Raw genomic sequence first — 14,947 nt, forward strand, 5'->3', positions numbered from 1 at the left:
CTATGCCTTCTTGCCGTGGGGCAAAGAGCGATGGTGTTGTCTGCTGGGTTGCGCTGGCGGTCTGACCCCTGGCTCGGGATTCATCCAGCGTCGCACTGATCTCGCTTTGCAGCTTCTTCATTGCATGCAATGAGTCGATCGTGGCCTGTGTGACATGGCGGACGACCTTCTTGTTGTTGCTTTTTGTGTCCGTGAACTTTGCGATCATTTCATCGAGCATCTTGCCCAGCTCATCGGTGAGAGCTGCGGCGCTTTTCTGCACCCGCTGCTTCTTGTGGGCTCCATCGATCGCCTCTTCAGGGCTGGTTGGTTCCCGACTTCTCTTCGGGGTGGTTTGTTCCTCCTCGTTGTTGTCGAAGTTGAACACTGGCCCGGTCACTTTGGGAGGCGCTGACACTGGGTGGGCATCGGGAGCTATCCCCGTTGGCGAGAGCTGCACCTTCTGTTTCATCATCTGAAACCTGGCGCCGCTATCGCGGTGGAGTTGGAAATTGGCCGGTAACTTGGCTTTTTGCGCATCCACCCCTGTAGGCAGTGTCAAAGGTGGTTTTATTTTATTTGAATTTCCCGGGCAACCGACTTCGTAAAAGCTCGCCGCTTAGCCGCTGTATAGCTCAGCGGGAAAGCTCGCTGTTAAGCTCGCTGTTAAGCCCGCTGTTAAGCTCGCTGTTAGAAACGGCGCTGTCCAGCACTGCGATCAGCTGATCGATGTTGTTTGTTTGTGCCGGAAAAACCGCGCGTGTGCGGCTTGTGGAAGCTGTGAGCAGAACCACATATATGTGGCGCTTTGGAGTGGAGCGTTGCTGTGTGGGTGCGGGAGAGTGAGGATCCCCCCTTCTGACCACCAAGTTTGGCCACCCTTTGCAAGCGTAGCAGTGTGGTTTGTTGGCTGGGTAGAACCTTCCTGTCGCGTCTGTGGTACGTACCTGCAGCCTGAGGTGTCCCGCACTAATCAAACGCACTTTTAGGTATTAAACACGATTTACAACGACCAAAAAATTAATATATTGGCGATCGATGTTCAGGTCCACTTAACTGGGTAAGTGTTGCAGAGAGGGCGGTTTGTGGGCGTAAAAGTGGGCGTGGCAAACTTTTTTTTTTATCAATCGATAGGTATTGATGAGAACAATACATTTCAGTTTAAATTTTTATTCTAGCATCAAAACTGTAGGATCATCAGTTTTGGGCGGTTTGTGGGCGTAAGAGTGGGCGTGGCACTCTACTGAAACAAACTTGCGCTGCGTAAGAAGCTCAGGAATCTGCACGCCAAATCTCAATAGCGTAGCTCTCATAGTTTCCGAGATCTCAGCGTTCATCCGGACAGACGGACATGGCTAGATCGACTCGGCTAGTGATCCTGATCAAGAATATATATACTTTATGGGGTCGGAAACGCTTCCTTCTGCCTGTTACATACTTTTCGACGAATCTAGAATACCCTTTTACTCTACGAGTAACGGGTATAAAAACACCGAAGCTATAATGTGTTTTATATTATTTTCCCACCGATTTTACGATCGTTCCTATGGCAGCTATATGATATAGTCGTCCGATTTTGATAAAATTTAATTGAAAATTCAGAACTAATTAAAAAATGTTATTTCCAAGCGTAGGAGGTTATATGTTAAGGAACACCGAAGCTATAATTTGTTTCATATTATTTTCCCACCAATTTTACGATCGTTCCTATGGCAGCTATATGATATAGTCTTCCGATTTTGATAAAATTTAATTCGAAATTCAAAACTAATTAAGAAATGTTTTATTTATTTATTTATTCTCAGGCTAAAAGGCAATTGAGAAATTACCTATAGCCTATGCTTTTCATTGTAGCTATAGCTACTGTGGCCTTAAGCTACGTTTGTTATATACAATTTACATTTTTACATATAGACTATGTCTAGGTTTTAAATTACATGGTATAACTTTATTGCCTTTAAGAAATTCATGGAAGCTATGATATTGGGGGTGTTGGGGGTAAGGAGTTCTGACGGGTTTGAAGGTAGGAATTTGTTTCTTTCTGATAGAAAGAGAGGACATTTTAGGATAATGTGCTTGATGGTGATCGATGTGTTGCAGCGTTCACATTGCGGTGCTGCTTGTTTGTTTATTATGTGTTCGTGCGTGAGCTTTGAGTGTCCCAGCCTTAGTCTTGAAAACTTAATCAAGTCTTGGCGATTAATATCGTTTGCTTTAATGTTGTAATTTTTTAAAGATAGTTTGTTGGGGTTTATAAGTTTATAGTGGTCTGAAGTATTTTCCCATAGAGATGCGAATTGTTTTTTGAATTTCTGTTTGATAAATAATTGTGTGTCCTTGTAGTTGTAATTGTTTTCGTAGAGGTGTGGAAATAAGTGAGCTTCCTTGGCAGCTGCGTCAGCTGTGTCGTTTCCAGTTATGTTTGTGTGTCCTGGGATCCACAATAATTTTATGTACGACTGATGGCTGTTGAGAATATCTCTGATTCGAGCGGTGTAGAAGGATTGGTTGCTTATGTTGGCTATTGATTGCAGTGACGATAGTGAGTCCGAGCAAATGACGAATCTCTTCTTTTGTGATACAGCGTAATCACACGCTGCATAAATAGCTGCCACTTCTGCGGTGAAGATAGAGCTATGTGCTGGTAGGAGTGCTGTTTTAATGATGCGTGTGTCCGTAGTGATGCTATAAGATACTCCGTGCCCAGATTTGGATCCATCTGTGTATATGAATGCGTAGTTATTGTAGAGTTCTTTAAGGGAGAGGAATTTTGTTTGGAAAACAGTTGTAGGAGTGTTCGATTTAGTTGTGTAATGTAGTGTTAAGTCTATTTTATCTTCTGAGAAGGACCATGGGGGATGTTTCTGTTTCCTTAATTTAACTGAAGTGCAGTTTATTCCATTTTCGAGAACGAATTCTGACGCTTTATGTAGGATTGAAGGTATTCTGGGTGTTCTTTTGGCGTTCTTTATCTTTTGGAGGACGGTTTGAAGTGGCGTATTTTTGGCGAATGAGAAAACCTTACAAATCCGCGCAGTGGTCAGCTCAATTCTAATCTCGATAGGTGTAATATCGGATTCAATCAGAAGGTTATTGATTGGAGTTGTGCGTGGTGCTCCAAAAGCAAGTCTTAAAGCTGCATGGTAGATAGTTTTGAGTTTTCTTAGACAAGAGAGAGGGCAATTCCCATAAAATGGGAGACAGTAGTCAATCTTGGACATAACAAGAGCGTTTATTGTATTTATTAAAGATCTGGTGTCGCAGTTGTATCTACGATTGCCTAACCATTTAATTATGTTGAGTCTTTTTGATAGTTCTACTGCCAGAGTGTCTATGTGATCTTTCCACCTGTATCTACTTGATATGGTAAGGCCAAGGATTTTAAGGGAATTAGCTTGGTTAAGAGGGTATGCTTGTGATGTGATTGTAAAATTACACCTATGTTTCCGGCAGATATGCAGATGTTTACATTTTTGCACAGAGAGTTTCGCTCCTGAGTAGTCACACCAGCTTAATATGTCTGTGAATAGGCTGTTTATAGACATTGTGTTTACATTTTTATTAATTTTCTTCAGTATAGTGAAGTCGTCTGCATAGGAAAAGAATTTGAATCCCCTATGGATTTCAATGGTGCGGCATAGTTTGTTGTACGATATTAAAAAGAGAATTACGGACAGTGGTGAACCTTGAGGGATCCCATTGTACAGTGGTCTGTCTTCAGAAAAAGTGTTGCTCACTTTGACTTTTATCTTGCGATTGGTTAGGAAGTTTTTTACGTAATTCAACAATTTTGGTCCGATTCTCCATCTCTGTAACTCGTCTATTATTGCGTGAATTCCTATTTTGTCGTAAGCTTTTTCGAAGTCGAGACTAATAATTGAAATGTGGCTTCTGGTTGATAGGGCTGCGGTAGTCTGGTAGTCTAACAGAGTTAGGCATTCAGATACGGACATGCCCTTTCGAAAACCGAGCTGTCGACTATCGAGGAGTTTGCAGTTTAATGCAAGCCACCAGAGTCGGTTTGCTATGATTTTGTCTAGCACCTTCGAAAGACAAGGGTTGAGCGATATGGGACGATACGAGGTTACAGATGTTTTGGGAGTATTGGGTTTATGGATCGGTATTATAATACTGTTTTTAAATTGCTGAGGGATGTGGCTGTCTAGGATTTTGTTGTATAAATTTATTAACCGACTTGTTAATGGCTGACTGAAGTTTTTAATCATTGGGTATGAAATGCGATCAAGACCGGGTGTCTTTCCATTGAGGCTGTTTAGAGCTGCTTTGAACTCAATCAATGTGATTTTAGATTCTACTGAGATTGCTTCCGGTGATGGATTGTGGGATAAATTCATTGAGTAGACTCTGTTCTTATTAGTTTGGAATAAATCGGTAAATTTAGAGTCCGAAGACGATTCTGACCAGTGAGTGACGAGGACTTGGGCTATGGATTCTGAATTTATAATGTTTATAGATGGATCTGAGGGGGATGTTAAGCAATGTATATCATTTCTGGTTTTTCTTCCGCAGAATGTATTGATGTTTGCCCAGATTTTTGAGGGAGTTGAATTCGGGTTTATTTCTGCAGTAAACTTTTGCAGAGAGCTGCGTTTTGCTTGTTTCAGTTCTCTTCTAAACAAAGCCTTGTTTTTCTTGAACTGTATGATGTTTTCGAGAGATATACTTCTTCTTAGCAAGTACCACGATTGGTTTTTATTGGTTCTAAGTTGTTCGAGGGATGTGTTCCACCAAGGGACGGTTTTCTTTTTATTAAATGCTGGGTTTGATTGCGGGATTGCTGTACTTGCGCTTTGATGGGTTATTTTTATAATGTTGGCGGCTTCTTGATTTATTTGGCTGCTTGGTGGCCTTTTGTTGTGGAAAATATCTGTGAGTGATGTGAAGAGGGGCCAGTTTGCGGATTCAAGTTTGTATCTGGGGATCTTGTAGCTTTTACTGGAATTTTCATTATCAAAAAGATTAATATGGATGGGAAAATGATCACTACCGAAGAGTTCATGATCGGTTTTCCATTTGGTCTGAGTGGCGAGGTTCGGGGTAATTATTGTTAGGTCCACATGTGTCATTGTATGGTGAGTTGAGAAATGGGTTGGGGAGCCATCGTTTAGGGTAATTAGGTTAGATTGTGAAATGTATTTAAAAATCGTACATCCCTTTCTATTATTGTTAGGCGATCCCCAGCTTTGGTGCCAGCTGTTGAAGTCACCTGCTATGATGGTATTTTCATTGGGATTACCATACATATTTTCCAAATTTCGTAGTTCAAAATTCTTGTTTGGGGCAATGTAAGTGGATATGAGTCGAAGCTTTTGTTTGGAGTGAATAATAACTCCTACAGATTCGAAATCGTTGTTAAGATTAACTTGTTCGTTTTGAATTGAGTTGTGGATTAGAATTCCTACTCCACCGTGGGAGTTGTTTGATGTGTTTTTATGTATGAATGTGAAGTTGATAGGGATGGGAATGTTATTAAGGGAATGTAAATGGGTTTCTTGCAGGCAGATGGCTTTTGGGTTATAACAATTAAGTAATAATTGTAGTTGGTCGTAATTGTTTATGTAACCGTTACAGTTCCATTGCAGGATTAATACCATTGTGATTATTTAAATAGTTTTTTTTTTTTTTTTTTTTTTAAATATCTACTCAAAGTTCTTCCTCAGAGCTGTTGTGATTGGCTAGTCTACTTAATTCGTTGGCTAATTTGGTAGTATTTATAGGCTTTGATTTGTCTGATTTATCTTTGGCTTTGAGAGAAGGTTTTGATGTTAGGTTTGTCTTACTATTATTTTGGCTTCTAAGCTTACGGTCGGATTCAGTCATCTTCTTCTTTGGGAGGGTCGTAGTGGAATCTGATGAAATCTCAGTCTCCATTTCTTCAATGACGGTGCGTTTGGACGAAGTGGTGGGTTGGTGATCCATGATGTCGGTGTATGACCTTAACTGACGGTTGGTGCTTGTGCTGGTAGGTGCTTGGGTGCTGGCAGTCTTTTGGGCTTCGCTTACAGTGGTCGTAGGTTGATTGGTGGACGTTATCTTGGAGTACGGAGTAGTTTGATGGATGTGGCGCATATTATATATTCTTGTGGCGGTTTTGTGGTCAACTTTTTGTAGGGTTTTTATTGTTGTTATTTCTTTTTGTTTTATAAAGGCGGGGCATGTTTTATCTAGTGGGCTGTGATTGAATTGGTTGTTTATATCATACTTGCAGTTTATGCAAAACTTAGGTTTGTCGCATTCGGTGTCCTCTGTGGTGTGTGCTTCTGCGGAACAGTTGGAGCAGGTTTTGGGGCTTCTGCAGAATTTGGTCGGGTGTCCAAACTTCAGGCAGTTACGGCATTTCAGTGGGCGTGGAATATGTGGTCGAACTCTAACTCTCTCGTATCCTATCATCAAGGTTTCGGGTAGAGTTGTTGATCCAAAAGTGACGGTTATGAGTCCTGATTCTTGTAGGATATTGTTCTTCATGATACGTATTTTTTCAATGTTGGTTACCTTTTGCGACTTAAGCTCGTTTAGAATATCCAATTCATCTATGTTGCGAAGTTCATTAGAGTAGATGACTCCTTTTGAGAAATTTAGAGTTTCATGCTCGGTTACGGAAACAGTGAAGTTGTGGAATTGCGTTAGCCTTAGTAATCTATATGCCTGGTTTGCGCCTTTGGTTTTAATTAATAAGGTTCCGTTTCTATTCTTGTTACAAGACTCCACTTCGCCACCGCAGGTGAAGTCAATGACCTTTTTAACCACGAATGGTGATACTTTTTCAAATGTCTCATTGTCCGTTCTGGTGATCGTGAGAAATTTCGGTTCGAATAGTGCTGTTCTTGTAGACAGAGGGGGGAAGTCTAAGTCCGGTGGTCGATGCATTGTTGTTGTGCCTGGGCTGCCGCCCGCTGCACAAGGCGCTTGTGCGCGTTTGTAACGGTTGCGATGTGATTTTTGTTATTGGGTTTTTTTTTTGAAATTTTCTTTGAGCACTTGTTTGTGTTTACAAAAATTGTTAGAATTTTGTATTTGTAACTGCTGGTACTCGCGGAGTTCTGCTGATAGCACGTCTTTACTCGATGAGGTTTGGACTGGTACCGATTTTGATAAAATTTAATTCGAAATTCAAGACTAATTAAGAAATGTTATTTCCAAAGAATGGAGGTAATATGTTAAAAAACACCGATATTATTTTTTTTACATATTTTTCCCGATTATTCCTATGGGAGCTATAAGATATACTTGTCCGATCCGGCTGGTTCCGTCTTATATACTACCTGCAAAAGATATAAGACCTTTGGGAAAATTTCAGCCCGATAGCTTTAAAACTGAGAGACGGACGGACAGACGGACATGGCTAGATCGACTCGTCTAGTGATGCTGATCAAGAATATATATACTTTATGGGGTCGGAAACGTCTCCTTCACTGCGTTGCAAACTTCTGACTGAAATCATTATACCCTCTGCAAGGGTATAAAAAAACACCGAAGCTATAATTTGTTTCATATTATTTTTCCACCAATTTTCCGATCGTCCCTATGGCAGCTATATGATATAGTCGTCCGATTATGATAAAATTAAATTCAGAACTAATTAAGAAATTTATTTCCAATTTTACGATCGTTCCTTTGGCAGCTATATGATATAGTCGTCCGATTTTGATAAAATTAATTTCGAAATTCAGAACTAATTAAAAAATGTTATTTCCAAGCGCATGAGGTTATATGTTGGGGAACACCGAAGCTATAATGTGTTTCATATTATTTTCCCACCGATTTTACGATCGTTCCTATGGCAGCTATATGATATAGTCGTCCGATTTTGATAAAATTAAATTCGAAATTCAGAACTAATTAAAAAATGTTATTTCCAAGCGCATGAGGTTATATGTTGGGGAACACCGAAGCTATAATGTGTTTCATATTATTTTCCCACCGATTTTACGATCGTTCCTATGGCAGCTATATGATGTAGTCGTCCGATTTTGATAAAATTTAATTTGAAATTCAGAACTAATTAAAAAATATTATTTCCAAGCGTAGGAGGTAATATGTAAAGGAACACCGAAGCTATAATTTGTTTTATATTATAAAAAATATTATTTTCAAGCGTAGGAGGTAATATGTAAAGGAACACCGAAGCTATAATTTGTTTCATATTATTTTCCCACCAATTTTACGATCGTTCCTATGGCAGCTATATTATATAGTCGTCCGATTTTGATAAAATTAAATTCGAAATTCAGAACTAATTAAAAAATGTTATTTCCAAGCGTAGGAGGTTATATGTTAAGGAACACCGAAGCTATAATTTGTTTCCAAGGAAAGGAGGTAATAAGTTAAAAAACACCAAAGATATAATTTTTTAACATTTTTTTTCCGATTATTCCTATGGGAGCTATAAGATATAGTTGTCCGATCCGGCTGGGAAAATTTCAGCCCGATAGCTTTAAAACTGAGAGACGGACGGACAGACGAACAGACGGACATGGCTAGATCGACTCGTCTAGTGATGCTGATCAAGAATATATATACTTTATGGGGTCGGAAACGTCTCCTTCACTGCGTTGCAAACTTCTGACTGAAATCATTATACCCTCTGCAAGGGTATAAAAAAACACCGAAGCTATAAATTGTTTCATATTATTTTCCCACCAATTTTCCGATCGTCCCTATGGCGGCTATATGATATAGTCGTCCGATTATGATAAAATTAAATTCAGAACTAATTAAGAAATTTATTTCCAATTTTACGATCGTTCCTTTGGCAGCTATATGATATAGTCGTCCGATTTTGATAAAATTAAATTCGAAATTCAGAATGAATTAAAAAATGTTATTTCCAAGCGTAGGAGGTTATATGTTTAAAAACACCGAAGTTATAATTTGTTTCATATTATTTTCCCACCGATTTTACGATCGTTCCTATGGCAGCTATATGATATAGTCGTCCGATTTTGATAAAATTAAATTCGAAATTCAGAACTAATTAAAAAATGTTGTTTCGAAGCGTATGAGGTTATATGTTAAGAAACACCGAAGCTATAATGTGTTTCATATTATTTTCCCACCGATTTTACGATCGTTCCTATGGCAGCTATATGATGTAGTCGTCCGATTTTGATAAAATTTAACTTGAAATTCAGAACTAATTAAAAAATGTTATTTCCAAGCGTAGGAGGTAATATGTAAAGGAACACCGAAGATATAATTTGTTTCATATTATTTTCCCACCAATTTTGCGATCGTTCCTATGGCAGCTATATTATATAGTCGTCCGATTTTGATAAAATTAAATTCGAAATTCAGAACTAATTAAAAAATGTTATTTCCAAGCGTAGGAGGTTATATGTTAAAAAACACCGAAGTTATAATTTGTTTCATATTATTTTCCCACCGATTTTACGATCGTTCCTATGGCAGCTATATGATATAGTCGTCCGATTTTGATAAAATTTAATTCGAAATTCAGAACTAATTTAAAAATGTTATTTCCAAGCGTAGGAGGTTTTATATTAAGGAATACCGAAGCTATAATTTGTTTCATATTATTTTCCCACCAATTTTACGATCGTTCCTATGGCAGCTATATGATATAGTCTTCCGATTTTGATAAAATTTAATTCCAAATTCAAAACTAATTAAAAAATGTTATTTCCAAGGAAAGAAAGTAATAAGTTAAAAAACACCACAGATATAATTTTTTAACATTTTTTTTCCGATTATTCCTATGGGAGCTTTAAGATATAGTTGTCCGATCCGGCTGGTTCCGACTTATTTACTACCTGCAAAAGATATAAGACTTTTGGGAAAATTTCAGCCAGTGAGGAGTCGTTTGACCCCTCACAAATAGCGCCCACAACATCGGCAGCCAGCGACAACAACATCGGCCGCCAGCGCCAACAACAACAGCAGCTAGCAGCTACAACATCGCCAGCGCCAACAGCATCGGTCACCAGCGCCAACAACAACGCCAGTTAGCGCCAACAACATCGCCAGCCAGCAGTTACAACATCGCCAGCGCCAGCAACCTCAGCAGCCAGCGACAACAACAACAGCAGCTAACAACAAAACAAAACCCTCGCGCATAACTTTGTAAAAACTTTTTACAGTTCACTTAATATGTAAGCTTAACCAATAATTGTAAGATTTGTTAAGATGTTAAGATTTTATATTAGTACCCAAGAATTATCTTAAGCTAAGCTTTCCCCCTCCGCTCTCGCATCAGCAGTAGCCACACACACACACACCAGGAGAGCAACGAAATATTCACCACGATAGGTGCAGCGCCGCACAGGAGCAAGCGAGAGAGGACATGCGATCGAGGAGAAAAACAACCCCCGAAAATTGGCACGCGCCAAGGGAAGAGCGAGAGAAAAGGAGTACCGAAACTTCGACAAGTGGAAAAAACCCAGAGCAGCCGAAAACTTGAACAAAACGCGGCGGCAAAGCTTGACGAGGTGACTTTTGGAAAACGCGGCGCACGGGATCAGAAGTGTTAGCAGAGCAAATTTGTGTGGACAACAGGAGTCTTTTGCCTTCGGGCTGATGCCAAGTGACCCAGGAAGGAGTTTACCTAGACGACCTCGAGGAGAGTGTGCCGGCCCAGGACCAGCGGCGGAGCACCCGGAGTCACGCGTGTGTGTGTGCGTGAGAGCGAGACGGGTGAGTGAGTGGAGTGAACCGCATTTTGGCCAGCGAGAGTCCCGTGCAATGAGAAATTTCTCGAAGGCCTCGATGCGGCTTCGCCCAGAGTAGGCTAGAATTTATAAACCATGACCTAACCTAACCCGTTAATTGCGAGCACTGAGGAAAAAAACATGAACCAAGAATTTAAATTAAGAATATTTTCTTACATATCTGAACACAAAATTGCCGCTGCCATGTTGTTCTTTTTCCCTTTGAATACTTTGATTTCCGAGCTGACTACACCGAGAGAAAGGGGTGGACCCAACTTTTGGAAACCTGTTGCTCATTAATTAAATAAAAATATTTCTCAGATATTAAAAAATCCAATCAAGCTGGCCACGCATAAATATGAATATTTCCAGACAAATGCCTAGATTTTAGGCCATAAATTCTGCCCTAGGGAAAAGTTGTCCCCATAATCGATCCCCTCTCTCTCGGCCTTCTCGTAGCGAATGCTATGAGCCGCTGACGCTTTTCACTCTGCTACAGACACCGAATAAACTGTTTCTCTCACTCCGTACCCCGGTGGCTGGCACTCTACATCTTACGCCAGCCAACCGATTTTCGTCTTAGACCTTTTTGTCCCATATCTTTACAAATATTTTCGGTAAAGAGACCCTGGCGGGACTGAGTATATCCCAGCCTACGAGACTTCTTTACAGAATGGCGCCCGAACAGGGACATGGGGTTTACGAAATTTTAGACGACCTAAATATGGCCTAAAGACCCATCTGTGTACAGAGAGTTTGAAAATTTTCGGTTCAGTCACTTAGAAGCGAAATTTTTAAGTCGGAACGTAAGGAGAGTCATATATCGAGGGACACAAAAATTTCTAGGGCAGGAAACAGGGAAATATATATAACTTATACAAAAGTATACCCACACACAGCGAGAAATTTCTAACGCACGCAGACACACATACATGTATTTCTAGGCAGAGCAAAGTACATAACCTAAAATCAGAGATTCTTTGTTCCAAGCTCACGTGGCCAGAAAATCAAGTGAGGACGAAACACATACAGGCAGATAATCGGAAAGAGAGAGAGAGCGAGAGCCCTCTAGGCTAGCCAACTCAGGTCACGAGAGTTTCGAAAGCACGAGGTAGGGAAAAGCTAACGTATACTCCCCACAGCGCAGCCATTTTGTTTTTTCGTTTTCACTCTCATCGTCGTCCCTCTCACACGAGCAGGAGTCGATCAAGTACAGGCAACGGGATCACATCGTTGGGGGCTTCTCATATAACCGTCGCCGAGTCAACACGTGCATCGGCAGCTCTCAAGAACATCGTCGTGGAAAAATTTAAAACTACATCGTCGTCGAACAAAATTCAATCACCGTCGAGAAAATTTAGGAATTAAATCGTCGTTTGACATCGGATTGTGGTCACCATCGTTGCACGTGGGAATTCAGTGAATTCTTGGTGACAAATAAAATAAAATTTTCAATGAAGATTTTAACCAGTTAGAACATTGTTTGACCCTCGTCCAAGAATTTTTCTCGTCCTATCGAAACTTTTCCTGTCGTTTGCCAGTTAACTATTATTTCACAGCAATATGGGGCGCGTTGGATTTCGTATCTCCGGAAGCGGGAATTGGAGGCGATTCTGAAGGAGTTTTCCTTGGAAGCAACCGGAACAGTTGAGGAAATGAGGAGCCGGCTGGCTGCTTTTAATAATCGGGGCGACCACGTGCTGGAGATAGCCGAGCGGCTACAGGAATGCGAGGCGGAAATTACAGCCGCCCTAACGGATAGGAAGCAGCGTTCACCGACTCCGAACCCACACCCACCGGGTCCAACACAGCTTCAGGTGCACTGGAAGGCAGAGGTGCCGCTGATGTAGTCGGAGACACGGAGATCCATCCGGTCAAGCGGGATATTTTTCCCAGGAAATCAGAGATGTCCGCAGCCACGCTAGCGGAAAAGCTGAAGAATTGGGGAATCACTTTTGACGGGACCACGGACCCCATAACCTTCATCCAACACCTCGAGGAACGAGCCACCGCATACGAAGTTGACATGGAGAAGATGACGCAGGCCATCCCTGGTCTTTTGACGGATACAGCTGAGCACTGATTTCGGACAAGCCAGCTGCTAGGAAAATCTTGGACGAACTTCAAGACGGCGTTTCTTGACTTCTTTCTGCCACCCAGGTACTTTCAGCGACTCGAGGATGAGATCCGCACCAGAGATCAGCGACGGGGAGAGACTTTCAAACAATACCTAGTCAACATCAGACTCATGATGCACAGAGCGGGGTATAATGCGGAGCAGGAGTTGGACCGGATCTATGAAAATCTCCAACCGGAGTATCAGATGTACGCAAGGAGGCACGACTTCACCACTTTGGAGCAACTTACCACTTTAGCGGTAAACTACGAGGTCACCCACGATCGGAGCACAGGAAGCCATGTCAGAATGTTGGCCGAACCACAACCAGCGCCTAGAAGGAACGAGTACGAGATCCCAGCGTATGCAGGAGCATCACCAATAGGTCAACAGAATTTCACACGACCGGCCAGACGACCACCCACCCCAGCCACAGTTTTACAATCAGTTCCTCGAGTGGGGAACAGGTCAATGGTGCCGAATTTCAGTCTTGCTTGCAGGAATTGTGCCCAGGAAGGTCACCGTTCAGCTACATGTCGCAATCCCAGAGTCCTCTTTTGTTGGGATTGTGGTCCCAGCCGGGAAACGAGAGGAGTCTTCGCCCCCTCGGGGAGCGGACGGAGACTGCCTACAGGAATCCCCGGAATTAGGAGAAATCTTACAGGTTCAGTCGAGCAGAATTATCGCGCAGGTGCAAATCGAGGGTCAGGAGTTTAACGCTACCATAGACACCGGAGCTAGCAGAAGCTTCGTGAGCGAACGAGTTGTTCAACGTGTAGGGACGCCACATAACGTACGGTCGGTACACTCTCATGTCAGCCTGGCGGAAGGCTCACGCAAGGAGATAACCAAGTCTCTGGTAGCCAAAGTCCGGTTGGACCAACGTTGGGTCACCTTTCCACTGCTAGTTTTCCCTTCGATCATGGAAGATGTGCTATTGGGCATAGACTTCCTCTGTGGCGTGTCTGCCACTCTCCAATGCGGCCGCGCTTCGGTGCAGCTGAACCCTCTCCTAATAAGCAGCCCCACTAACGACTTAGCTATGCCTCCTCTCTTGACAAATGCGTTCACTCCAGCAAACAACGATCCAGATAACGAGGTGCAAACCACCCCGACCAGCAGTATTTTAGGGTCTCGAGACGACAACGCCGTGCGAAATAATCCATTTCGACGGAATCATGCTACTGTTTCAGCGGAACCAGTAGAGGAAGGGCGAGCGCCTTCCCCAGTCAGACCAGGATACACGCCTGACACTGGAGGAGCACTAGCCGCAATCACCGCAAACGCCGAGCAAGAAGAATTAGAACCCTGGGTAAACAAATTCCTACAGGAGGAATTGGCCAAATTCGAAGGATTGACGGGAGTGTCAAATATCGCTGAGCATACGATCACGATGCGAGATGATAAGCCCATCAAACAGAGGTATTTTCCTAAGAATCCCGCTATGCAGAGGATTATCGATGAGCAGATCGACGAACTGCTACGCAACGACTGTATAGAGCCTTCACGGAGCCCCCACAGCGCCCCTATTTTACTCGTGGGCAAGAAATCTGGAGAGATGCGACTATGTGTAGATTTTCGACAACTAAATGCCCATTCTATTCCAGATGCATACCCGCTGCCAAGGATAACACACATCTTGGAGCGTCTGCGCCATGCCAAGTACATATCGACGCTCGATTTGAAGAGCGGATATTGGCAAATCCCTGTAGCCGAGTCCAGCCGCGAGTGCACAGCATTTACAGTCCCCGGGAGGGGCTTGTATCACTGGAAAGTGATGCCGTTTGGCCTCCACTCAGCACCAGCCACATTCCAGCGGGCGCTCGACAGCGTCATAGGACCGGACATGGAGCCCAACGCGTTTGCGTATTTGGATGACATCATCATCATCGGCCGCACTCTGGAGGAGCATGTGCAGCATCTACAAGAAGTATTTCGACGGCTACGAAAGGGGAACCTTCGTCTCAACGCGAAGAAATGCAGTTTCTTTAAGCGCAGCCTGGTGTACTTGGGACACGTCATCAGTGAGGAGGGAATTCACACGGATCCCGACAAGATTTCGGCAGTACGGCGACTGAGTCCGCCCACCACATGCAAGGAGTTGAGGAGATGTCTAGGGATCGCGTCATGGTACAGGAGATTTGTACCCAACTTTGCCAGCGTAGTG

The 14,947-nt window shown here is 42.5% G+C and overlaps 1 long non-coding RNA gene across 1 annotated transcript; it reads left to right on the forward strand.

The window, feature by feature from the left end:
* Nucleotides 1-739: 739 nt before the first annotated feature.
* On the forward strand, nt 740-11,001 carry LOC119559126. The gene is made up of 3 exons (XR_005220683.1): nt 740-918; nt 969-1,039; nt 9,806-11,001. It is a non-coding gene; the product is annotated as an uncharacterized LOC119559126 (long non-coding RNA).
* The last annotated feature ends 3,946 nt before the right edge of the window (nt 11,002-14,947 follow it).

This window comes from Drosophila subpulchrella, unplaced genomic scaffold (genome assembly GCF_014743375.2).
Source record: "Drosophila subpulchrella strain 33 F10 #4 breed RU33 unplaced genomic scaffold, RU_Dsub_v1.1 Primary Assembly Seq177, whole genome shotgun sequence".
Taxonomy (NCBI): Eukaryota; Metazoa; Arthropoda; class Insecta; order Diptera; family Drosophilidae; genus Drosophila; species Drosophila subpulchrella.